The 26,792-nt window shown below is 49.3% G+C and overlaps 2 long non-coding RNA genes across 3 annotated transcripts; both read left to right on the top strand.

The window, feature by feature from the left end:
• The first annotated feature begins 1,078 nt into the window (after positions 1 to 1,078).
• Positions 1,079 to 8,750, top strand: LOC132243947 (uncharacterized). Of its 2 annotated transcripts, XR_009455499.1 has the most exons (3): positions 1,079 to 2,025; positions 2,704 to 2,890; positions 8,654 to 8,750. It is a non-coding gene; the product is annotated as an uncharacterized LOC132243947 (long non-coding RNA). The 2 variants fall into 2 exon arrangements; XR_009455498.1 differs by lacking the exon at positions 8,654 to 8,750 and having other exon boundaries at positions 2,704 to 3,516.
• Positions 8,751 to 14,817: 6,067 nt separating this feature from the next.
• On the top strand, positions 14,818 to 24,721 carry LOC132244234 (uncharacterized). The gene is made up of 2 exons (XR_009455821.1): positions 14,818 to 14,925; positions 20,586 to 24,721. It is a non-coding gene; the product is annotated as an uncharacterized LOC132244234 (long non-coding RNA).
• The last annotated feature ends 2,071 nt before the right edge of the window (positions 24,722 to 26,792 follow it).

The raw sequence follows: 26,792 nt of genomic DNA on the forward strand, positions 1-26,792 counted from the left end.
CTCCCGGGACTGTGTGGCCATGATACAGCTGCCTGGTGCTCTTGTCAGCATGTGCTGGTGGTGCTGTGTCCTGGTGAGACCACTGGGAGGGACTAGGAGGATACTGGGAGATACTGGAGGCACTGGCTGGGACAAGTTGGGGGCTGAGGGTTACTGAGGCTTCCTTCAAAGTACTGGGAGGATACTGGGGAGCTGTGGCTGTTGGCCGGTAAACGGCTTGTGAGTGATGCCCCCTCTTCTGCTTTGCAGCTGGTTCCTGGACTGTTGCCTGCTCCTCACTGGGCGCAGAGTGAGGGCTGGGATGGGGGCAGCAGCCTGCAGATCTGGTGTAGCTGCCCCCATCCCAGCCCTGCTGGTCTCCTCTCAATCCCACACTGCAGGCCTGTCCCCCTGCCAGTGTACGGCATGCCTGGTGCACAACCCCTCCCTCCTCTGCTTGTCCCAGTACAGTGGCCTGGCAGCTGTGGGGCCCATGGGGTGACACTCATGGAGACCCCAGGAATGACCAGTGCTGCCTGGATGGGATCTACGAGGGCCATGACAGTGCCCTGGCATTCAGCACAAGGAGCCCCAGTGCCGCCCCCCCCCCCCAGCAACTGAGTGTCTCTTCATCGTCTGGGAGAATTGGAAGGCACCGGGGGAGGGGGGGGGGGGCTATTGAGAGGCTACTGGAGGAGCTGGGCTGTTTACTGGGTCTGCCTGGGAGGGTGCTGGGAGGCCCTGGGGGATACTGGGAATTTTCTGGGGAGCTAATAGAAGGTTACTGGGCTCTCTTAGTGGGGGACACTGAAGGCTGTGAGTGCGGCTGGGAGGGGATTGGGAGGTAGCTTTTGGGTACTGGGAGATGCAGGAGAACTGGGAGGTCCCTGCCCAGCTGCCATATGCCAGCTTGGGAGGCAGATCATCACTGACTGCAGATTCGAGATCTTGGACAAGACAGAAGGACCCGAGAGTAGTGGGCAGCTGCTGGACCCTGGTGGGGTCTTCGGTGGTGGCTGCGGGTCAGGACTGGGGGGCAATCGGATGGGGTGGGGGGGCTGCAGGATGGGTGTGAGGGGTATTGGGGTGAAGGAGATGGGGCTTTGTTGAGAGTGAGGGATACTGGCCTTGCTGTCCCCTGCCCCCACAGGTAATGCCAGGCCCAGATGTCCGTCACACAATTCTTCTGTACCTGTCACTTCAACTTGTGCAACTCCTGGGGGCCAGAAGAGCCCCTCTGCACAAGCCTCAGCAGCTGCACAGTTGCCTGCCCTGCTTCTGGTGCCCCCGTTAGTGTCTGGGCTTGGCATGGTCCCAACATGTGCTTGGAGTGCAGGGCCCAAGCAGCCAGGCCCCCTGACTCCCTACCTCTCGCTCTCCGGCCCCCACCCCCTCCTAGGGTACCCAGGCACCAGGGCACTCGCCCCCTCTTCTCTCTCTGCCCCTCCCCGCCAAGTTTTCACCTGCCCGGCCAACAGCAACTACAACACTTATGGTTCCCACTGCCCCACCTCTTGCTCTGCAGCCTCCCCGGGGGGCTGTGCTGAGGGCTGCGTCTGCCTGGCTAACCTCATCTCCAGTGGAACCGACTGCATCCTGGCCTCAGCTTACAGCTGCCTTGGCCCAGCAGCACCTACCACCCGGTGAGCTGGCAGGGGCATGGTGGGGTAGAAAGGGGCCTGGATGCACCCAGGTGTGGGGTAGGGCACAGCTGCAGTTAGCACAGCCCCATTGCAGCCAGCTATGGAGTAGGGCAACACCAAGTGCAGCAGGGAGCTGAGATGCAACTGCCTCTGGCCTGGGGAGAGTGGCTGAGTATAACAAGTCGTCCTGGACCCAGAGTGGGATCTGCATGAGTGTTTCTGCATGTTCCTTCCTGTTTTCCCATTCATCCCCCACTGACAGGTGGGAGACGCCCAATTTGAGGAGGAGTGCTTTGAGTGCTGCACGTGCCGTGGCCCTGGGGACCTGACATGTGAGCGCAGCCACAGCCCGCCTTCAAGAACTGTTGGTTCCAGGACAGCAAGAAGGACTGCCAGCCCCTTGGTGACTGCGCCTGGCTCTGTGGGCAGGGGTGGAGAGAACAGGGCCCGGTATTCAGCCAGCTCCCCACATCTGCTAAACCATGGCAGAAAGCTGCATATAGTAGCATCCCCTGCTACCTTGCAGCTCACATTTTACGTGTACATTTTACGCCTAAAATGTATGGCTTGGCTTTTACCCTGTCCACAGAAACTTTTCTGTTCAGCCTGTTTCACACAAACTAATTGTGTACCTTTGGGCCAAAGCTTGTAACTATGTGCAAGGAACAGATTCCAGCTTCAAGAATGCAAATGCTGCAGAGATGAGTGCCTGGGCTGAATGTGTGTCCTTGCATCACTGAGATATATTGTACCCAGCACAGAAGAGTGAGCTGGAGATAGAAGCCATCAAAAAGTCTGTTGGACACTTGTCCTTGTATAAGGATTTAGTCCACATATTTGTTATGTAACACACAGTGCGTGTCACTTTTTTTCTTTTTACAATAAGAAAACATTTGTCTATCTGCTTTATATTTTAGTGGGTACAATGTAGAGGTGGATTTCTCTCTCACAAATGAAAGGTCAGAAAGAAGTAAGGCGGAGGAGGGGAAAGGAGGCATGGACAGAGTTGAGTGAGCTTTACTCTTCCTTTGCTTGCAGTCTGTTGCTGAGGTTTTAACATCTGTGTTGTCTTGTGTTTCAGAGCCTGCCTTCAGATGAAAGAAGCCAGAAAGCTCTTGACCAAAGGCTGGAGGTACAATGCGTGTTGTTCATGCTCTGTGTGTCAACTTGGAGCAGAAAGTGAAAGCTACCCTTCACCAGCGAAAGCTAGCAGCAGAGGCATAATGCCCATGGGTCCCTACTCCGTTCTAATCAGCCCTAACATTAAGGTTATACACAGTTAATTCAAACCTCTTCTGTAAAGCTCAGAATCTGCACTGCCCTCAGTTATCCATCACCACCAATTCCAAGCAGTCCCATCTACCTGAGCACCAAGGCTGCACTAACCTACACAGCCCATGCTGTCGCATCAGCTAGTCCCACTAAACATACACCACCCTACCTCCTAGCAGCAGCCATCCAAGCTGACTACTATTCAACCCCCTGCCCTGTAGCCGTCAAAGCCCAACACCCTGCCCTCTCCAAGCCTCCACACTATATGCAACCAAGCTAATGCCACCATACCCTTCACCCTCTAAATGAAGCTCCTGAATGTCCCCAAGCTTCTACCAACTACAGCCTCATGAAAAGGCCAGTCTCTACCCAAAGTACAAAAAGAAAGAAGAGGGGGAAAAAGAAGCCAGGACTGAAATAAAGACAGGAGCAAGGACTGTACAGTAGAGGCAGAATAGGAGGCGAGGCAGGAGGGGGGAAATCAGGACAGGGAAGAAGACTGTTCATGAGGCTGACTGGCACATAGTGCACCAAGGGGGGTCCCCAAGCAGGGCCAGGGGACAACAGCCCTGGGGCAGAGACAGTAGAGCAGTAGATGGGGAGCAAGGAGGAACAGGGATGACTTGACAAGCTGTAGCCTAGGCTATGGTGCAGACCTCCCTACTCAGCACTTGGTGCTTCGGGTTGTGTAGCTGCCGGAGCCCCACAAGGACAGCTGTGGGTGATTCTCCCTTCCACACTAACTGGGCCAAGTGGCACCTCCCTTGGGTTGCCTTGTGAGTCCCCAAGAGTGAACTATTTTTGGTTTTGCTGAATGTGTCATAGTTAGGGTGGCCTTTAGTTGGTGCTGTTGAGTTTGTCCCTATAACAAGTCCTGTCTCCATGGAATATTTGCTGGTGGGGGCGGGGAGCCTGTAAATGTTAGAGCACCCAGTCAGAACGTACTTTCTTGGCTTTCTGTCTGGGGCTAGAGCCAGGGCAAGGAAGGTGATGTTCAGCCCCAGAATCTGAACCCAGCCCTCGGTGGTGACGGAAAGTTACACTTGCTTTGCATTCCCTCTTGGTCTCTCATCCAGTGATCCCCACCAACTTAAGGGCTTGGATGGTTTGGCCTTTGCTCAGTGCTGCTGCCCTTGGGAGTGGGAGCTTTATTCAGATGCTTCTGTGTGCCCCGCAGGGGTTCATTGGTAAAGCTCTGGAAAGAGGTGTCCCATGGTACCTTCTGTGTGGTATTCCTAATAACCCTTCTTTCACGGCAAAGTACTGATAGCCTGCTATAGTCAAGTTGTGCAGGTTCGACCATTTACTCACAGCAACATACTGTATGGTTGCTCCACCCTGCTTCTGAACCCAAGTTAATCCAAAGGAGAAAGATAGCTGTGATCTTTATTTCTGTCGGAGTCTGCCAAAAAGCAGTTGGGCAGACACCCCTCTTATGCGTTAGGAAAAGAAAATCTTGCCACTTTGCATGATGCTGGACGTTCCTCCCCAGTCTGTATTTAGGAGGGACTTGGGGCTTTGAAATGCCACCCTCATTGGAAGTTCAGGCTATCAGTGTAATGGCCTGAATTTGGGTTGGTTTGTTTTCCCAAACCATTTGTGGTGTTACGTAAAACTTGTGAACACTGTTCTTTATAACATGCAGTATATTTGCTTGATTTTTAAGCTGTTACTTTTTTCTAGGATTCTGTTCTACTCATTTCCTTGCCCTCAGAGGGTATGTCCTCACACCTTTTGGCTTCCTGTTTCCATTTTCATGTACTGATTGTATTGTATCATTAGAGGGCCAAAGATCAGGGCCCCGTTCTGGTAGGCCCCGTAGACGTACTTGTCATAGTAGCTAGTGTCTCCGAGAGAAGGAGGGGGTTTTTTTGGTCCGTTCCGGTTTCCTCGCTGCTGCTCATGTGAGCTCCTGTTCAACTTGTACGAGCATTAGTGCTGAGCAGTGGGGACCCGGTGTCTGAAAAAGTCTACTCGCCCTTGCACTTCTGAAGAACTAAAACACCAGGTTTGGTTTGCATTCTCATTGTTTGCAAGGAAGAGTGGAGAATGGGATGGTGGTGTTTTTTTCCCCCAGAGGAGTTCAGCCTTTCCAATAGGCAGGTTATTGGAGGCTGGACGTGGCAGTTTGTCTTGACAGTTTTGCATCTGAGCCTTAAAGGGCACCCTTTGGCCACGTACAGTCTGTCCTCTGGAACAGCCTTCTTGTACCCCTGCTCCTCAGCAACATTTTCAGTTTCATGGGTAGCCCTGAGACTATGGCCTGAATATCTCTCCCTTGATTTGTATTTCCTTAAAAAAAATCCTCATGTATTGGAGCACCGGACTTAGTCTACTTGAGCAGCTGAAACATGGTATGGTCATTAGTGGCATTTATTGTGGGGAGACCGAGACATGCCTTGCACTGGTATTGGAAAGTGAGGAGTATGTTTTTTGAAAGCTTACCTGTAAGATTTCTGCTGTTTTTCACAAAACTGTCAGGTTTTGTGTCCAGCCCTAGTTACTTCAGTGCAGGGTTGCATTATGCTGCAAGTCTAAGGAGGATATGGTACTTGGGGAGGGTGATATTTAGCATATAGGGCAAATGGCATATTTTGGTAGATAGCACATTTTACTGGACTACACTCTGGTTGTAGGTCCAGGAAACAGGATGGCTGTTGCGTGAGACAGCATGCCTGGGCCTCATGTTGCTGCATCACTGCAGCTCTCTTGTCTGTTATAGGTAGTCAGTAATGTCCTGGTTGTACCCACATTTCTTAAGCAGTGTGCCCCGCTTCCTGAAAAAGATAGGTATCACTATGAAGTGATTGCTTTTTGGGTGGATGTGTAAGACCCCTGACACTTGATGGAATGAATTGGTTGCCTAGCCTTTCCTATACCTGGGGCCATAAACACCTGCATTATTTATTAAATAATTAGGCACTGAATTATTTATTAAATATCTACCATAAACATAACTCTGCCCCTGAGACATGTTCTTGAATTAGGAGTGGTGCACTGGTACTAAGATATGCATCCTTCAGTGTTGGTGTGCACTTGATGGCATGGTTTCTTTGTGAGGCGAAGACATGCCTGTTTAGGATGCTTCTGAGACTGTCACTGCACTAGAAAAAGACATTTGATTTTCCCTAGCCTGGTTTGGTGCCACCTGTGGCCAGGAAGGGTGGTTGGTATTTGGTTGGGACAGACTGTGGGCAGAGGTAGGAGAGATCAGAGCCGTGGCTTGGTTGGATGCATTGGGGAGTTTGGGAAGCTTTCCACAAAGGATGGGGGCTGGCTGGGATGGCTGCAGCCTGCATAGGATTGTGGGGCATCTTGTTGGGGTTGGGATGTAGTTGTGGGGGCACTGACTAGACTTCGGGGTACGCTGGGTACTCAAGCAGTAGGGTGTATCCGTGCTGTATTTCAGGACTCTGGAGGCAGGAGCTCTGAGGCTTTGAGAGAAGAGCCTCAGCTCCTTTGGTGTGTGAGCCTGGAGCCTTTTTGAGCTAGGAGCAGGCTAGGAAGCTTGGGGGCTTCTGCATCGGTTAATTGGATTTTGTGGGCTCAGAGTGATGAGGTGGCTTGACTGGTTGCGACCATCCTGGAGTTACACCGGGAGTCTGTTGCTGGGGCTTATTTTACTGCAGCCTGAGGACTTTGAGAAGTGGATGGGGCAGTGACATTGGCTATGGCCTGGGGCTTGGGTTGCAAGAGGGGTCCTCAGGAGATTGAGTCTAAACCTGGTGTTCAGGGAAGAGACAACATGTTCTTGGGTCATGCCAGATACTCAGGTGAGGTGAGGGGGCTATGTTGCTGGGGAGCTCAACTAATTGGTAGAATGCCTTGATTGGTTGTATGGAGATAGGGCTTGGAGACCTGTCTGGATTGGGTGCCATATTTGGGTTTGGAAAGGGATAAGAACATCTCTGGTTTGAAGTAGAGATTGCGTGATGGCAGTGAGTGGGGCTGGTTGGGCTGGGGGATGGTGATGGGGCAGCTGTTTGGTCTGGGCGTGGGACAGGTTGTAGCCCTGTGTTGTTGTGTTGTGCGCAGTCCCCTACCTAGTACCTGGTGGGGTTTTCTGCATGGCAGGGGAGTCCTGGCTTGTTGGGTTAAAGTCAGTATAGTCGTAGGCTAGCTTGTTTGACTGCTCCCTGTGGGGCTCCTTCTTAGTGGAGTGCACACGGGAGGGCCTTGTCATGGCAGTAAGAGTGAAGGCTGGCAGTGCTGGGGACAGAGGTTTGATGCAACTGGGATGCAAGGATTGTTTGGCTGCATCTCAGAGCTTAGACCAGGTGCAAATCGTAACGTGTTTGGTGCACCACGAGGGGTGGGGGTTGGCATGGACAACATGCACTTCACAGGTACATGGTTGGAGTCCACGAGTTTGGATTCCTGATGGGATTTGCTGGGTGTTGTGTTGGGAAGGGGTGTGCGGGCACAGTTGGTGGCAACTGCCCGTAACCCATGGGCCTGGTTTTGGGATGCGCACACAGGCAGCCCCTAGTTTGGTTGGCTGTGGGCTGGGGCTTGAAACTGGTGGTGGGCTGAAGGTTGCTGAGGGAAGTGCAATTGTGTTGGCCTTTAGCGTATGTGAAACATGGGATGCTACTGCAGCTACACTTCTCCCTGTCCCCGTTTATTGTTCTCTCTTTATTAAACCCCCTGTCTTACCTCACTCCCCTGTTTGGTTTGGCATCTTCTCCCCCTTTTCCCTGCCCTCAGCTCCTGCCCCTTGGCCCTTCCTGGAGTTTCAGCCCAATTTCAGCCCTCCCCATTTCATTTTTGCTGGCACTTGCCTCCTCTTCCCTCGCATCCCTCCTCCTGCTGTGCTTCCCCTGCTGCTCTGGCACTGTGTCACCACACCTGCTGCCTGTCCTTTCTCCCTGGGTTGTTCTGGTATCATCCTTTTCTTTGAACCTTGGTCTGCACCCCCCCCTTCTATCAAGAGGCTATTGCTCAGGGTGTGCCCTGTCTGTGGCTGTGCCCGAGGCTGCTGGCGCTCTTTCAGTTAGCTTAAGTGCTGGTGGTAGAGAGGTGACATCTCCCCATGGGGATTTTATGCTTGGGGGTGTCTGTGGTGACAGGAGCCCAGAGTGCACCCTGCCTGGGGGTGGTGCAGGACGGAGGCTTTAGCCCTTTTCTTCCCTTTCATGGTGGGGTGGGGGGGGATGTCTCAGGGTTAGGCTGAAGTTGGCGGCATCTCAGCTGAGGTAGGAAGGGAAAACAAGAGGGGCTTTTTTGCATGGAGCCGACTGGACTCAATGCAGTGTCAGAGGGTTTCTGGAAAGCAGCATGCGATAGTGTAAGCTGCTCCTTATGGATGCCTATGGATTTCGGGATTAATTTAGTCTGTACAAATGCAGCTATATACCCTGCCTTTGGCTGAGTTCCAGCTGATAGGGCTAAGTATAGGTACCTCTCTGCCCAGAAGGTGCCAAGGCCCAAGAGGATGAGAGAACTTCCATTTTGGGAAAGATCAGTCTGCCACGTGCACGTTTGTCATGGGATCGATGCTGGTCTCCCAGACAGCCGTGCAAATTCACCCCAGGTCTCCAGCTTCCTGGGACTCCCGCTCCCGTGCTTCCTGTTCAAGTGTGCTTATGGACCAGATGTACAGAAACTCACAGTGGTTGAAAAATAGCTTAAAAAGTGTTCCATTTTTTTGGAAGCCAGTCATTTTATACTACTGTAAGCAAACATTTTGGTGTTTCCTGAGTATTTGAATTGCACTTTGCCAGTAATTGCTGTAATTTTCAATTTTGTTGCTTTCACAGTGATGTCCTCAATGTTTGTGAACCTCTTCCATTTGCTTTCATTCTCCATACGAAAACGGCAAGGCTTCTTTCAAAAGTCATACAGCGCCCAGCGGAGTCCAACCTCTTAATGAAAGGTATGTACCACGTTATGGGAATGCTCTGGTTGTACGTCAGAAAATGAGGATGACTCTTGTGTGAGAGAGCATGCCTGGGCTCATGTGGCTGCACAACTGCAGCTCCCTTTTCTTCTATAACAAGCCACTAAGCAACAACAGTTCTTCAGCAGTGTGCCTATCTCTCTCTATATATATCTTTATCTGTATATATCTCCATATATCTCTATCTCCATATACCTTTATGTCCATTTACTTCTACCTCCCTATACCTCTAGCACCCTATATCTCTAGCTGTATATAACTGTAAGTCCATTTATCACTACCTCCATACATCTCCAACTCCATATATCTCTGGCTCCACAAAATTACAGTTCATTATCTATTTAGCTCCATCTATCTCTGGCTCTATATATTTTGCCTTTATATACCTATGGCTCCATATATATTTCTGGCTCCATAAAATTACAGCTCTGTATATCTCTGGCACCATGTATCTATAATTATATACATCTCTGCCTCTATATATGTCTGGTTCCATAAAATTCCAGCTCTATATATCTCTGGTTACACAAATCTCTGGTTCCATAAAACTCCCGATCTATATATGCCCTGCGCTATATATCTCTGGGTCTGTCTATCTCAGGTTTCATACAACTCCAGCTCCATATATATTTGACTCCATATATCTCTGGCGTTATATATCCCACACGTTGTATACCTCTGGCTCCATATACCTCTGGCTGTATATAACTCTGGTTTCAATAAAGTAGAGATTTGTCCTACGCTATATATTTCTGGCTCAGTATATCCCTGGTTCCCTATATCCCTGGCTCCAGATATACCTGCTTCCATGTATCTCTGGCTACATATACATTTGGTCTTATAAAACTACAGATCAATATATATACTATGCTATAGATCTCTGGTTCCATAAAAATCCAGCTCAATATATCTCCGACTCCATATATATCAGGCTCTTTATATCTCTGGCTCCATAGTTTTCAACCTCCATATATCTCTGCCTCCATATACCTGTGGCTCCATCCATCTCTGAAATCATGTCTCTGGCTCTGTGTGTCTTTGGCTCCAGATACTTCTGGTGCCAGATATCTCCAGCCCTACGTATTTCTGGATCCATTCATCTCTGGCTCTATATGGACCAAGAAATATATATCTCTAGCTAAATAAATCTCAGTCTCTAGCTATCTCTGGCTCCACATATCACTGGCTCCATGTATATCTAGCTCTACATATTTCTTGCTCCTTATATATCTCGCTCCCAATATTTCTGGCTCCATATATCTGTTGCTCCATATTTCTCTGGCTTCATATATTTCTGGCTCTAATTATCACTCACTACTTATATTTCTGGCTCTATATCTTTCTGGCTCCATATATCTCTAGATCATTATATTTCAGGTTTCATGTACTTCAGGTTCTATATATCTCTGGCTCCTTATATCTCACTCCTCATATAGATTCATAGATGATAGGGTCGGAAGGGACCTCAGTAGATCATCGAGTCCGACCCCCTGCATAAGCAGCAAAGAGTGCTGGGTCTAGATGACCCCAGCTAGATACTCATCCAACCTCCTCTTGAAGACCCCCAGGGTAGGGGAGAGCACCACCTCCCTTGGGAGCCCGTTCCAGACCTTGGCCACTCGAACTGTGAAGAAGTTCTTCCTAATGTCCAATCTAAATCTGCTCTCTGTTAGCTTGTGACCATTGTTTCTTGTAACCCCCGGGGGCGCCTTGGTGAATAAATACTCACCAATTCCCTTCTGTGCCCCTGTGATGAACTTATAGGCAGCCACAAGGTCGCCTCTCAACCTTCTCTTGCGGAGGCTGAAAAGGTCCAGTTTTTCTAGTCTCTCCTCGTAGGGCTTTGTCTGCAGGCCCTTGACCATACGAGTTGCCCTTCTCTGGACCCTCTCCAGGTTATCCGCATCCTTCTTGAAGTGCGGCGCTCAGAATTGCACTCAGTACTCCAACTGCGGTCTGACCAGCGCCCTATAGAGGGGAAGTATCACCTCCTTGGACCTATTCGTCATGCATCTGCTGATGCACGATAAAGTGCCATTGGCTTTTCTGATGGCTTCGTCAGACTGCCGGCTCATGTTCATCTTGGAGTCCACTAGGACTCCGAGATCCCTTTCCACCTCTGTGCCACCCAGCAGGTCATTCCCTAGGCTGTAGGTGTGCTGGACATTTTTCCTCCCTAGGTGCAGCACTTTGCATTTCTCCTTGTTGAACTGCATCCTGTTGTTTTCTGCCCACTTGTCCAACCTATCCAGGTCTGCCTGCAGCTGTTCCCTGCCCTCCGGCGTGTCCACTTCTCCCCATAGCTTTGTGTCATCTGCAAACTTGGACAGAGTACATTTGACTCCCTCGTCCAAGTCGCTGATGAAGACATTAAAGAGTATCGGTCCAAGGACCGAGCCCTGCGGGACCCCACTGCCCACACCCTTCCAGGTCGAGACCGACCCATCCACCACGACTCTCTGGGTGCGACCCTCTAGCCAATTCGCCGCCCACCGGACTGTGCAGTCATCCACATCACAGCCTCTTAGCTTGTTCACCAGTATGAGGTGGGATACCGTATCGAAGGCCTTCCTGAAGTCTAAGTATATGACATCTACCCCTCCTCCTGTGTCCAGGAGTTTCGTAACCTGGTCATAGAAAGAGACTAGATTGGTCAGGCACTATCTGCCCGCCACAAACCCATGCTGGTTTCCCCTCAGCATAATTTGCCCTGCCAGGCTCTCACAAATGTGAGCCTTAATAATTTTTTCAAAGACTTTACCAAGGATGGAGGTGAGACTGACTGGCCTATAGTTGCCCGGGTCCTCCTTCCTCCCCTTTTTGAAAATGGGGACCACATTAGCCTTTTTCCAGTCCTCCGGGACTTGGCCCGTGCGCCACGAGCGTTCGAATATTCCTGCCAGTGGCTCTGCAAGGATGTCGGCCAGTGCCTTCAGCACCCTCGGATGGAGCCCATCCGGGCCTGCCGATTTAAAGGCATCCAGTTCTTCCAAGTGACTCTGCACCACCTCAGGATCTACGCATGGAAGTCTGGTGCCTTGCTGCTGCCTCTCTACAACCCCAGTGAGAGACTTGTCTTGCCCCTCACTTAGGAACACTGAGGCAAAGAACTCGTTGAGGAGTTCAGCCTTGTCCCCCCTATCTGTCACCAATTGTTTCTGCCCATTTAGCAGGGGTCCTATTCCTCCCTGGGCCTTCCTTTTACTCCCTATATATCTAAAAAACAATATCTTGTTGTCTTTTACTTGGGTTGTATATTTCTGGCTCCGTATATCTCTGCCTCCAGATATGTCTGTTTTCTTATATTTCTGTCCCCATATATTTCTGGGTCCACTTGTCTCAAGCTGTATGTATCTCAGGTTCTATATATGTCTGGCTCCATATATGTCTGGTTCAATATGTCTCTGGCCCCATATATCTCTTCCCCTATATATCTCTAGTTCCATATCCTCTCTACCATATATTTCTGGCTCCATTTATCTCTCGTTCCATATATTTCTGGCTCTATATATCTTAGGCTTGATATATCTCTGGCTCCATATACCTCTGCAAACATATACTTCTTCCTCTATATATCTGTGGCTCCATATATTTCTGTCTTTATTTATCTCTGGCTGAATATATATCAGTCTCTAACTATCTCTGACTACATATATCTTGGGCTCCGTATACTTCAGGCTCCGTATATCTCAGGCTCTGTATAATTCTGGTTCCATAAATCTCTCTCTCCATCAATCTGTCTGGCTGCGTATATCTGTGTCCCCGTATATCTCTCGATCTATATATCTCTGCCGACTTATATCTCTGGTGCCTTATATTTCTGGCTGTATTTATCTCTCTCCCCATACATCTCTGGCTCTATATATCTTTTTCCCAATATATTTCTGGTGCCATATATCTTTGGCTCCATATATCCCTGCCTCCACATATATATCTGGTTCTATATATATCAGTCCCCATACATTTCTGACTCCATACATGTCTTGCTCCTTATATCTCTGTCCCCATGTATCTCTGGCTCTCTATATACCAGGTCCATATATCTCTGTCCCCGTATATCTCTGCTTTCAGACACCTCTGGCTCCACATATCTCTGGCACTATATATTTATGTCCCCAGATATCTCTGTCCCCAGATATCTCTGGCTCCATTATCTCTCTCCCCATATACGTCTGTCCCCATACAGTTCTGACTCCGTATATGTCTTGCTCCTTATCTCTGGCTCTCTCTGTAACTCTCTCCCAATATATCTCTGTCCCCAGATATCTCTGTCCCCATATATCTCTGGCTCTATATGTCTCTGGCTCCATATAGATCTGTCCCCATATATCTCTGGTTCCTTATATCCCTGTCCCCATATATCTATGGCTCTGCTTATCTCTGGCACCATATATCTGTGGCTAATTCTATCTCTGTCCCCATGTATCTGTGTCCCCATATATCTCTGCCTCCACATATCTGTGGCTCCATATAGATCTGTCCCCATATACCTCGCTCCACATATCTCTCTCCCCTTATATCTCTCTCCCCTTATATTTCTGGCTCCTCATATCTCTGCCTTCAGATACTTCTAGTTTCTTATATCTCTGTCCCCATATATCTCTGTCCCTATATGTCTCTGCCTCCACATACATATATCTCTTGCTCCTTTATATCTCTGGCTCTATAAATATCTGTCCCCATATCTCTGGCTCCTTATATCTTTAGCGCTATATATCTCTGTCCCCATGTATCTGTTGCTCCTTATATTTTTGTCCCCATATATCTCTCTCCCTAATATATATCTGGCTCTTAATATTCTCTGTCCCCAGATGTCTCTGGGTCTATATATCTCTGGCTCCATATAACTGTCTCCCACTATATCTCTGGCCCCAATGTATCTCTGGCTCTTAATATTCTCTGTCCCCATACATCTCTGGCTCCTTATATCTCTGGCTCCGTTTGTGTCTCACTCCATATATCCATGGCTTCTTATATCTCTGGCTCCACCTCAGTACTGCCAGGGGTCCTACAGTGCTGCCAGGGGTCCTGCCTACATGGTGCCATGCTTCCAGAGCTCCTCTGAGGCTGCCACACAGACGGAGCCCTTGTGGGGCCAGGCAACCACCTGCCACTGAGCTGTGGGTGTGGCCTGGTGGGATGCCTTGGGGTGGGACTCAGGTCTGGTGACTCCCCCACCTGCCCCTCTTGTGAGCACCTTCAGGCTCTGGAGGGGCAGGTGGCAGAGCTCCAGGCTGAGGTGAGCATGCTGTGGGGGATCCAGGTGGCGGAGGATGAAATTGACCTGCATTTCGATTCTCTGCAGGGACAGGAATCCACCAGACACCCCGTGTGCACAGTGCCCAACTAATCAGTGGCAGCAGGTACCTCTCAAGGGCAGGGCAGTCTGAGCAACTGGTGTGCCTGTTCCCCAGGCACCCCTTGGGAACAGGTATGCAGCCCTGGGGCCCCTGGAGGAGGAGGCAGAAGAACTGGTCCCCAGAGGAATTGAAGCCGGTTGACCTACATCACCAGCTCAGAGTCACAGCCCAAGAAGGAGATGCAAAGTTCTGGTCATCGCAGACTCCATCCTGAGGGGAACCGATGGTGCAAACTGTCACCCAGAGCCCTGGTCACGGCAGGTCTGCTGCATGCCTGGAGCGAGGATTCGCAATGTCGCAGAGACCATCCCTAAAATCATCAAGCCCTCTGACTACTACCCACTGGTTGTGGTCCATGTGGGTACAAATGATGCATCCAAGGGCAAGCTGGATAACATCATGGAGGGGACTACAAGGCCTTGGGACACCAGCTGAAGAGGATGGGAGCTCAGGTGGTATTTTCCTTCATTCTTCTGGTAAGTGGATGGGGTAGGCATCATGAGGCCTGCATTGACATGGTTAACCAGCTGCTTCAGAGCTGGTGCCACGAGGCAGGCTTTGGGTTTTTTGACAACAACCCAGGTTTCTGTAAGGACGGAATGCTGGGGTGGGATTGGCTTCACCTCTCCCCTAATGGAAGACGTATCTTTTCCTCTAGGTTTGCTGATCTCATGTTGCGGGCTTTAAACTAGCTTCACTGGGGGAAGGGGCTGCTTTGAGTGAAGAGGATACTTCACCAGCACGCAGGGTGACGAGAGGAAGGGAAGAACAGGTAAGTGTCAATGTCCGAGGAGTAGGGGGCCACAACTGTCCTGGGAGTGGGAGGAAAGCACGAGAACCCTCAAGAGGCCTCAGGTGCCTCTGCACTAATGCTTGTAGTATGGGGTGTAAGCAGGAGGAACTTTGCTTCCTGATTGCAAGAACCCAGACTTAGTAGGGCTCACAGAAACCTATGACTGGGCGGTGGGCATTCGGGGGTACACCCTATATAGAAGAGACAGGACAGACAGGAAAGGTGGGGGGTTGTGCTCTATATCAAAGAGCACCTCGTATCATCAAGGATAGGCTTCCTGTTAGAGGAGGGTCAGGCAGAGATGCTATGGGGCAAACTACGAGGGGGCGTGGCAAAAGGGACCTTACGGTGGGTGTCTGTTACAGATCTCCCAACCAGGGGGAAGAGCTAGATCAGGACTTCTCCAGTCAGCTTATGGAGGCGGTTAGGTCATGGGATGCTATTGTCATGGGTGACCTAAAATACCCAGATATTTGCTGGGAGGAGCAGACAGCCAGGTTTGACCACTCGCGTATGTTCCTGGCTGTATTATAGGACCTTCACCTTATCCAGGAAGTGCACAGCCCCACTAGGGGTAACGCCTTGCTGGACCTGGTCCTGGCCACGGGGGATGACCTGGTGAGGGGACTGCAGGTCCTTGACCACCTAGTCAATAGCCATCATCACCTGCTGGATTTCACTATCCACCGCATGAAGAACAGATCCAAGGAGGTGATACTTCCCCTCTATCGGGCGCCGATCAGACCGAGTTCGAATGCTGCGTCCAATTTTGGGCACCACACTTCAAATGGGATGTGAATAACCTGTAATAAGTTCATCACGGGGGCACAGAAGGGAATTGGTGAGGTTTTATTTACCAAGGCGCCCCCGGGGGTTACAACAAATAATGGCCACAAGCTAGCAGAGAGCAGATTTAGACTAGACATTAGGAAGAACTTCTTCACCGTTAGAATGGCCAAAGTCTGGGATGGGCTCCCAAGGGAGGTGGTGCTCTCCCCTACCCTGGGGGTCTTCAAGAGGTTAGATATGCATCTAGCTGGGGTCATCTAGACCCAGCACTCTTTCCTGCCTATGCAGGGGGTCGGACTCGATGATCTATTGAGGTCCCTTCCGACCCTAGCATCTATGAATCTATGGAATGCAGGGCGTCTAGGGCTCACACAAAGGCTAAAGCCCTTGACTTCAGAAGGGCCAACTTCAATGAGCTTAGGAGACTAGTGGGGGAGGCACTAAGGACCCAGAAGGTAGAGGAGATGGGAGCCCACAAGGGATGGTTGTACCTTAAGGGGGCGATCCTCCAGGCCCAAAGGATAACATTCCCTGAAAGTAGCAAGCGGGGTAAGAGCGCTCAGAAACCCCCTTGGCTTAGCAAGGGCATCCAGCAATGCCTTAGGATTAAAAGGGAGGCGTATAACCAGTGGAAGGGAGGAACTATCACCAAGCAGGAGTCCTCCTCCTCGGCCCAGAAGTGTAGGAGGGCTATTAGGAAGGCCAAGGCAGAGATGGCGCTCACGCTAGCATCCGGGATTAAGGAAAACAAGAAGTCCTTTTTCAAGTACATTGGGAACAAGAAGAGAGCACCAGGCAATGTAGGGCCCCTGCAAGAGACAAACGGTAATCTGGTGGCCACACCAGACAAGAAAGCTGATATTTTTAACAGTTTCTTTGCCTCTTTTCCTGAACAGGGACTGGGACATCCCACCTACCAGAGGTAGGGACAATCTTGGGGTTAGCTCTATCAAGTCTTCAGTCAGTAGTGCAGATGTAGTTAGGGATCTTCTGGAAGGGCTAGACATTTTTAAATCTGCAGGTCCAGATGCCCTCCACCCAAGGGTATTGAGGGAGTTGGCAGGGGTCATCGCAGAGCCCTTGGCAGGGCTGTATGAGCATTCATGGTCATCTGGCCAAGTGCTGGAGGATTGGAAACTGGCTAATGCGGTCCCTATTTTTAAGAAGGGGAGGAAGGAGGACCCAAGTAATTATAGGCCTGTAAGCCTCACCTCAGTGCTCGGGAAGATCTTGGAGAGAATCATCAAGGAGCATATCTGTGGGGCCTGCAGGGGAGATCGTGCTCAGGGGCAATCAACATGGTTTCAACAAAGGCAGGTCCTGCCAGACCAACCTGATTGCCTTTTATGACCAAGTAACTAAATCCTTGGATGATGGTGTCACTGTGGATGTAGTCTTTCTAGACTTTAAGAAGGCCTTTGACACTGTCTCTCACCACATCCTCTTCAATAAATTAAGCGACTGTGGCATTGATGCCTGCACAGTTGGATAGGTAAAAAATTGGCTGATAGGGCACACCCAGAGAGTAGTGGTGGACGGGTCGTACTCAACCTGTTGAGATGTGAGCAGTGGGGTACCCCAGGGCTCGGTCCTCGGACCCCCACTGTTTAACATCTTCATCAGTGACTTGGATGAGGGGGTGGAAAGCACGCTATCCACGTTTGCTGATGACACTAAGATGTGGGGTGAGGTGGACACACTTGAAGGGAGAGAGAGGCTGCAACTAGATTTAGACAGACTACAAAAGTGGGCAGATGAGAATAAGATGGGGTTCAACGTAGCCTAATGCAGGGTGCAGCACCTTGGGAGAAGGAATCCACAGTATAAATACCAGCTGGGGAGTTCACCTATTGAAAGCACAGAGGCGGAAAGGGATCTTGGAGTCGTTATTGACTCCAGGATGAACATAAGCCGCCAATGCCAGACCGCAGCCAACAAGGCCAGCCAGACCTTGTCATGCATCCAAAGGTGCATCTCAAGCCGGTCCAGAGAGGTGATCCTCCTTCTCTATGTGACTTTGGTCAGGAGCAGTTGGAGTACTGCGTCCAGTATTGGGTCCCGCACTTCAAAAGGGATGTGGCCAGCCTGGAGAGGGTTCAAAGGAGGGCCACTCACTTGGTGAGAGGGTGGCAGGACAGGCCCTATGAGGAGCGACTGAAGGACCTTAACCTGTTCAGCCTCAACAAAAGGAGGCTGAAGGGGGGACCTGGTGGCTGCCTACAAGCTCATCAGGGGGGTTCAACAGCAAATAGGCAGAGCTCTTTTATCCCCAGCACCACCTGGGGAGATGAGGAACAATGGTCATAAGCTGATGGAGAATAGGTTTAGGTTGGAGATCAGAAGGCAATATTTTTCAGTTAGGGTGGCCAAAATCTGGAACCAGCTTCCCAGGGAAATGGTCCTTGCCCCTACCTTGGGCATATTCAAGAGGAGGTTGGATGATCACCTGTCCGGGGTCTTGTGAACCCAGCATTCATTCCTGCCTGTGGCAGGGATCATGGTAGATGATCAGGTCAGGTCCCTCCTGACCCTAGCTACTATGAAACTATGAAGGGGAAAGAAAATTCCCTACTTGGGGCACAGCTCTGTATTGTCATCATTTGCTGTTAGTATAAGCCAGCAACAAATGAATAAAGTACACTCCCTTCCCATGCTCAGAAGGAAACGTGACTCACGGGAGTGTCTTTGAGCCATGGTGCTGCCCCCAAAGATTATCCAGCCCCTTCTGCTCCAGTTTGTGCTAAAAACCCAAGTTAAGGTCCATCTAATCATCTCTGTATACATAGTTCTCGTCATCTGTCTAGCAGGATGTCACTTCCTGCTTTCGACAGCTTATCAGAGCCTTTGAAAAGTATTCCTTTTTATTTTGGACAGCCAAGTGGAAAATTTCTCTCAGATTCAGTCTCTTCCCTTGCTTGGTTGATTACAAAGCCAGTGATAGATTCATAGACGTTAGGGTTGGAAGGGACCTCAATAGATCATCGAGTCCAACCCCCTGCATAGGCAGGAAAGAGTGTTGGGTTTAGATGACCCCAGATAGATGCCTATCCAACCTCCTCTAGAAGAACCCCAGAGTAGGGGAGAGCACCACCTCCCTTGGGAGCCCATTCCAGACCTTGGCCACTCGAACTGTGAAGAAGTTCTTCCTAATGTCTAGTCTAAATCTGCTCTCTGCTAGCTTCTGGTCATTATTTCTTGTAACCCCCGAGGGCGCCTTGGTGAATAAAACCTCACCAATTCCCTTGATGAACTTATAGGCAGCCACAAGGTCGCCTCTCAACCTTCTCTTGCAGAGGCTGAAGAGGTCCAGGTGCCCTAGTCTCTCTTCATAGGGCTTGGCCTGCAAGCTCTTAACCATATGAGTGGCCCTTCTCTGGACCCTCTCCAGGTTATCCGCATCCCTCTTGAAGTGCGGCGCCCAGAATTGCACGCAGTACTCCAACTGCAGTCTGACCACAGGCCGATAGAGGGGAAGTATCACCTCCTTGGATCTGGTCGTCATGCATCTGCTGATGCACGATAAAGTGCCATTAGCTTTTTGATGGCTTCGTCACACTGACGACTCATGTTCATCTTGCAGTCCACCAGGACTCCAAGATCCCTTTCCGCTTCCGTGCCACCAAGCAGGTAATTTTCTAGGCAGGAGGTATGCTGGACATTTTTCCTCCCTAGGTGCAGTACTTTGCATTTCTCCTTGTTGAATTGCATTCTGTTGTTTTCTGCCCACTTGTCCAACCTGTCCAGGTCTGCTTGTAGTTGTTCCTTGCCCTCTGGCGTGTCCACCTCTCCCCACAGTTTTGTGTCATCTGCAAACTTGGACAGAGTACACTTCACTCCCTCATCCAAGTCGCTGATGAAGACGTTGAAGAGTATCGGTCCAAGCACCGAGACCTGCGGGACCCCACTGCCAACACCCTTCCAGGTCGATACCGACTCATCCACGATGACTCTCTGGGTGCGACCCTCTAGCCAATTTGCCACCCACCGGACTGTGTAGTCATCCAAGTCACAGCCCCTTAACTTGTTCAACAGTATGGTGTGGGATACCGTATTGAAGGCCTTCCTGAAGTCCAAGTATAGGACGTCAACCCCTACTCCTGCGTCCAGGAGTTTTGTAACCTGGTCATAAAAAGAGACTAGGTTAGTCAGGCATGATCTACCTGCTACGAACCTGTGCTGGTTTCCCCTCAGCATAATTTTTCCTGCCGGGCTGTCGCAAATGTGAGCCTTGATAATTTTTTCAAAGACTTTGCCAAGGATGGAGGTGAGACTGACTGACCTATAGTTGCCTGGGTCCTCCTTCCTTCCCTTCTTTAAAATGGGGACCACATTGGCCCTCTTCCAGTCCTCCAGGACCTGGCCCATGCGCCACGAGTTTTCAAATATTCCCGCCAGTGGCCGTGCAATGACATCAGCCAGTGCCTTCAGTACCCTGGGATGGAACTCATCCGGGTCTGCCAACTTAAACGCAAGTCCTCAGATTTCTTTTCTGCCCGCCTCAGACCTCCTGGTTTCTATCTCCGGCTTTTGATCACTGTTTCGCCATCTAGTAAAAGCCTGACTGCCTGTGTTGTAGCCCTCCTGATTATTACACTTTACAGTAATTAGTTAGAAACCAGTACCTGGCTGACAGTAGACAGAGAGATCATTATGTGCTGAGCAAGAGCTTAGATGTCTTAGGTGTTTTTTATTGAGAAGCAGTTCTAGACAGGAAGTGCTTACAAAGTCATGAGGGGAGTTTTAATTTCCATCTGGGCAGCCACCTGAAACGTCCTTTAATCTTTCAAGGTAAAAACTGTTCCTTACAAATGCAACACTGCCCTTAAGTCTTAAAAATTCATGTTTTTCAGGTTTAAGGGACATCTGTTTCTATGTTTGCTAGTAGTAATAAAAGAAAGGAGAATGAATGAATGGTGAGATAGGGATCCATGCATTCAGTCCACTCGGATCTGAACCTGATACCTTCCACATCCAGACCGGGGTCAAACAAAGTTGTGTGATCGTCCCCACCTTGTTTACCATCTACCTGACCATCATCATCCACCTCATCCAAGATGATCTACCATCTGGCGTCCGTATCCAGTATCGACTGGATGGGAAGCTTTTTCATCTTGGGCACTTCTGGGCATAAATGAAGCTCACCACCAAGGACACCCACAACCTTAAGTTTGCTTCTGATTGCTGCTTGATGGCTGACTCTGCACAGGATATGCAAGCGACCCTAGAGCTCTTCAACACTTTGTACAAGAGACTTGGCCTGTCCCTGAATGCTGCCAAGATGAAGCTTCTCCAAAAACCCTTCCTAGGCCTGCTGGAGAACTGAACATCCCTTGCACTATCTATATAGACGAGGAGGCTCCGCAGTACGTGGAGCACCTTCCATATCTCAGCAGCCACCTCCCTCAATGGGCTACCATCAATAAAGAAGTCCAGCACCAGGTCAGCTGCTCAAGGGGTTCTGCCTTCAAGCTGTGACAATGTGTCTTCAAAAATAGGGACCTTGGGAAGTCGATGAAGGTCCTGGTTTTTAAGGCTGTTGTGCTGACCACCCTCCACTACTGCAGTGAAACCTGGACCATCTACCCATACCTCATTAAGGCCCTCGAGAGTTTTGACCGGTGGTGCTTGCATCGAATCCTGGGGACCAAATAGGAGGACTGCCAGACCAGCATGTGCATCCTCCATGAAGCTGCATCAACCAACATCAAAGCCTTGCTCTTGAGAAATCAACTCCAATGAATAGGCCACTGAGTCTGGATGTCCAAGAACCACCTCTTTCTCACCAGATTCTCTTCTCCCAGCTCTCCATTGGCCAATGCTCAAAGGGATGCCAAAGGAAACAGTACAAAGACAAACTCAAGGTTACGCGCAAGCACCGGGGCATAGACACCAATGGCTGGGAGGAGCAAGCTGCTGACCATTCAGCATGGCACCACCTGGTCCACCAAGGTGTCTGCCACTTTGAGGCACAATGACATGATAGTGAGGTGGAACGGTGGTGGTGGAGGAAGCAGAAGAGGCCAACTCAGTACTCCGAATCCCACTCCCCCGTGCAACAACATGCCCCCTTTGTCAAAGAACGTGTGCATCTAGAATCAGGCTCCTCAGTCACCTGAGGACCCATCAAGCCTGATGGATGTCATCCTCAACCTCGAGGGACCACCAATGCATGCATTCAGTGCAGGTTTCCAGAGAGCTCAGCTCCCATTTATGTATCAGAAAAGGGGAACAATTTTTGGAAGAGCTCAGATCTTTGGGTTCTGAGCACTGCTAGAAAATCTGAGCAAGAGCTGATCTGGCAAGGGGCATGTGGGATAATTTTGTGTCAACAAAGGAAGAATTTTGTGTGTGAAAGCATCTAATCATTGATCTTGTGTTGTTCTCTATTGTTTTTCCTCCTTACGTCTCCATTTTCATATAATGTCAACCATAATGATAGTCCCTAGGGAGAGGGTACTTTTCCTTTCTTGCAATGGTGAGAGCAGCACTGCCAGGGACCGGATGAGAGTTCTTATTGCTCAGCACTAATTGCTGCTCACAGGCAGTCTAGGAAAAATGTCTTTTCTGCCTGTTCATCAGAAAGAAGTTTGGAGCCAGTGCTTGCAAGTGTCTTCGGTCATTTTTAAGTAAACTTGCAAAGACATGTTTTCCCCACATGCACTTGACAGAGTGGGGTTTTTAAAGTGACCTTTTTTTTTTTTTTTTAATGCTTAACCACTGGGAATGAATACAAGGGTAATTAAAACTGCGAGCATCTCTTTGCCCAGAAGAATTACAGGCATGGAAATTGGGGTAAAACTGCACTTCATAAATTTAGTGGATACAAAACATCCTGGACTACATATAGGGTATAATGTGCCATAAATCCAATGTCTGTTTGCTATCTGGTTAACCTCAGGTAACCTCTGTACATTTTACCAGCTATTTTCTTATCACCAGGTCAACACTCCTTTCCCCGCCATGTACCTGTCTCACACCTGTTGTCTCCCATATCCTCTGTCCCTCACTGCATTGTATTTGCATTTTCACAGACCTGGATTTTGCATATTGGCCTCCTCTTCCATTCCAGCAAATCACTTTGGAACCAAGAGTTCTAGTTTGTTGCATGTCTTCTATTCCATGCAGCTACTTCAGAGTCTATGCCCTGCAAGACATCATAGTGATATCATGACTGAAACCCCCCAGACTTTCAACTGGAAGTTGACATTGATAGCAATGGATTTACAGATCAAATTAATATTCTGAAACATAATTAACTCTAATTGAAGTGATCTATAATTCAGTTCAACCTGAGTGGAGCATCCATAATAGTCTTTTCTTTTAACCTTCCAATTTCCCTTTCCTTACAAATGATGTTAGTACTAGTGGAATTTGAGGTAGGGGGAGGAGGAGGAATAGCAGGGAAACAGCTTGTTCCACTTGTATGGTATATTGAATGTGTGACCTTTTTAACTTTTATTTACAATGAAGCCTACCGGCTAACCCCACACTGAAGCACCCTTATGCCCCAGGCAGCCCGGCCACAGCATGTTGAGCTGAGGGGAGCAGCCCTGGGCCTGCAGGCTGACCCCAGGGCCCCCCACCATCCACGGCTCCTCCAATCTGGCTCAACATGCTGCAGTCCTGGGCAAACATTCAAACAGCATGTCTGGAAGCACTAAACTCTGAAGCAATAAACTCCAGGGTTTATCGCTTCACATTAATGTAGATACACCCAACCGGTAGGTCTTTTCATGCAGCTAGTTACTACTCTACAGAAGGGAAGGTGGCAGAAGGAGGGTTAACATTTCTCTGTGAGCTATTTGGTGAATTCAAAATCCTTGCTGCTTTTCTGCTCTAGGAAATAAGGAAACCTCTTAGTCCCCCGTGGGCACACAGGTGCTTCAAGTGGCAGCACTAGGTTGGAAAGGACTTGGACTCCAACCTGCCAGTAGCATAACTGAACTGCAATGGAGAGGGGAAGCCTGGCAAGGGTTATTTCTCCTGGCACAGCTTACCTTCCTCCTTGGAGACAGCAGGGGCTGTATTGAGATAGCACTAGTTGTCATTGTCAGGACAAAACCAGCTAATTATCATATTTACTACGGTGGTCCCTAAAGCCCCAGACTGTAATGAGGACCTTATTGTGCTAGGCAGCTGTACACACATAGTTTGATACAGTCCCTGCCTTGAAGAATTTACCTTCTAGATGGGCAATAAGGAAAATAATGTTTATAGCCTCCCCATATTTAATGTATAGGAAACTGGAGCTCAGATTGCTCATGGGCACCTATAGAATCTCATCTTATTTTCTACAGTGATCCAGGCCCATAGCCTTTAAGTCTCTGGCTTTCACTGACACTTGAGCTTTCTAAGTGCCAACCTCATTTGTGATAGTACTTAGACTTCTGAATCAGCACATAGTTCCAGAAAGAAATTAATGATGAGACTTGCCCAAGGTCACATGTCAAATCTGTGGCCGACCTAGGAGTAGAAGATGTTACTTCTGAGCCTCTGCACGTTGCTTCAACACAAGGTCCAGCCTCTTTCCGCACCTTGGTATACTTGCTTTTTCAAGAGTGCCTGTCATTGTGGTTTCCAGTTTATCTGCTGGTCTCCCATCTCAATATCTCCCCTCCTCCCCCCTCAAATAAAGCATTTCAAGCAAGGCGGTGAATTCCCTGTCCCTTCCAGTGAGTGAGCAAGCTCCTCAATCTCACATGGTAAGTGTGTGTATTACAGCACACACTAAAGCAAATCCTGTGATCAACAGCTTCCATTTGTTGCTTCACACTGTTACTTTAATTTCACCTCAAACTTACATGTCAAACTTTGTTAGCTTTACTTGCATTGCCATAGCAGATGGATGGCAGCCTTGGAAGGATCTGTTTCTGCTTTTGTTTCTCATTTAACATATAACTATGTACAACAAGAAACAGAACCCACAACTGAACTAGGTTATAGTTAAAGGGTTCATAGTGGTGTGACTAAATGAATGGAAAATCCACCTGAATGTATGGCATTTCTCTGTACATAGCGCTTGAAACTTGAACAGCTTGGCAGTTGTAACATTGCAGAATGTTTTATTACTGTGGATTCCCACAAGGTGAATTCAAATAAGGATTAAAAGGTACCATAAATCAGATTTCATAGCTGCCTAAACTACCTGCAAACTGTTGGTACTTGTTTTCAAAAGCCGCCATCCTTGATTCTTTTAAATGACCTAGTATCTCCTGGTCCAAAAACAGTGATAGACAATCAAGGCCCCCAATCTTGCACTGATCTTTATGGAGCATCATCCAAACAGTACACCATACTAACATAGTATTACTTCCTCTTCCAGTGGTGGAAGGGGTGTGTGTGGTTCTTCCTTCAATAAGGTACCTAGCTCTTCAGCTTAAGTAGAAACTCCTGCTTTAAGTGAGATTCCAGAGCTGCAGGAGGAACTAGTTGGAAGTATTTTGGTAAGACATTTCATCAAAAAAATACCATTTTTAACAGCCACGCATGCACACGCATGCCCTGTGGACAAAGGCTGACAATTTAACTTGGACAAACTTTTTAAATTGTTTAAAGGAAAATTTTGTTTTTCGTTTGTTTTTTAAGGACATTTCATTTTGAACTGTGTTGGTTACAACAGGGCATCAGTGGTTGGCAATAAAGAACTTTCAAGACTGCTGGAACATTGTTTTGATACAAAACAACAGAGAATAGCAGTGCTTGAGGGAGATATAATAAAGATTTACAAAATATTAAGTGGGGAAGAGAGAGTAAATAGGGATGCACTATTTACGGTCTCTCACAGTACAAAAACTACGGGTCATAAAATGAAACGCCGAGGTAGTAAGTTCTTTTTGGCATAGCATGCAATTAAAGTGTGGGCCTCATTGCCACCAGATGTGGTGGCACCTGGCAGTTCAGCGAGATACAGAAAGGGTTTGGACACATGCTGGGAGGAAAGGTGCGTCACTAACTATTGAGCATGGGAGTTAGGGGTACAGCCTCTGAAACAGAGCTTCCTAGACCTTAAATAAGGGGTGGGCAAAATAGTGGATCTGGCTGGTGGCCAGACTCCATTTCCCAGAAGCCCCTGCCTGTGTGGCTGGGGCCAGTTTCCATGGAGAGCCCAGCAGCAGCTGTGCTGTGATAGCAGGAGGGCGAGGTTTCTGTGGAGACTGGCCTCCGCAGTGCTGGCATGGCGCGTGGCAGGACAGGGGAGCTGCTGCAGGGCTGGGCTGGGATGCTGTGGTGGTGACAGCATGGCCCGGAGCCAGGGCAGAGCCATGGGCCACTGCCTGCACACCCCTGCCCAGGACACGCAGGCTGCAGATCACAGCTCTGCCCTGGCTGTCACTGCCGATAGATCCCAGCCCGGCCCCAGAGCAGCTCTAAGTCCTGCCAGGAGGAGAAGCGCTGGGGAGGGGCTTGCAGGGGCTATAGCCACCCCAAAATTCCCAATAGCCACTCCTTCCAGTGCTGCTGCCACCATCCGCTCATCACAGGTCCCCCTCAGTCCCCCCCCCCCCCCCGACCAGGAAGAGGCTGGCACCGCTGGTGCTGCCAGCGCTGCTGGGGCTGGTCTCCATGGAAACCCAGCCCTGCTGGGGGGGAGCGAGGGTATACTTGCCCCCCCCCCCCCCAGTTACAGCCCTAGCTTCAGACCTTGCAGGGTCCCCCTCAGGGATGCTCTTAGATGAGCTGATGAACACTTACTGTGGCTGATTCACCGTTATGAAACGCTCCCAAAGGACTGTAGGTTTCTGATGGGGTTGCCAGTGACCGTTTAGTCCTAGCTCAGGGAAGCACAGACCGATTTGGCATACTTTAAGTGCTCTGAGATAGAAAGAGACTCCCGGCAATGGGGTAAGACATGCCCCTCACTCAGGGAGTGACAGGTATCCAGTCTATCACTTTGCATTACAAAGACATCGGAAGAAAAGAAAATGGCATATGCTTCTTGGAGTGTTGCTCTGAGCCGCCCTGCTCTGCCATTCACCCAAACCTGCCCCCGCCCTGCTTTTTAAAGCAAGGACCCATCTTTGCGGTGATACCAACAGACAAGTCTGTATCCCCTGCAT

This window comes from Alligator mississippiensis, chromosome 11 (assembly GCF_030867095.1).
Source record: "Alligator mississippiensis isolate rAllMis1 chromosome 11, rAllMis1, whole genome shotgun sequence".
NCBI lineage: Eukaryota > Metazoa > Chordata > Crocodylia > Alligatoridae > Alligator > Alligator mississippiensis.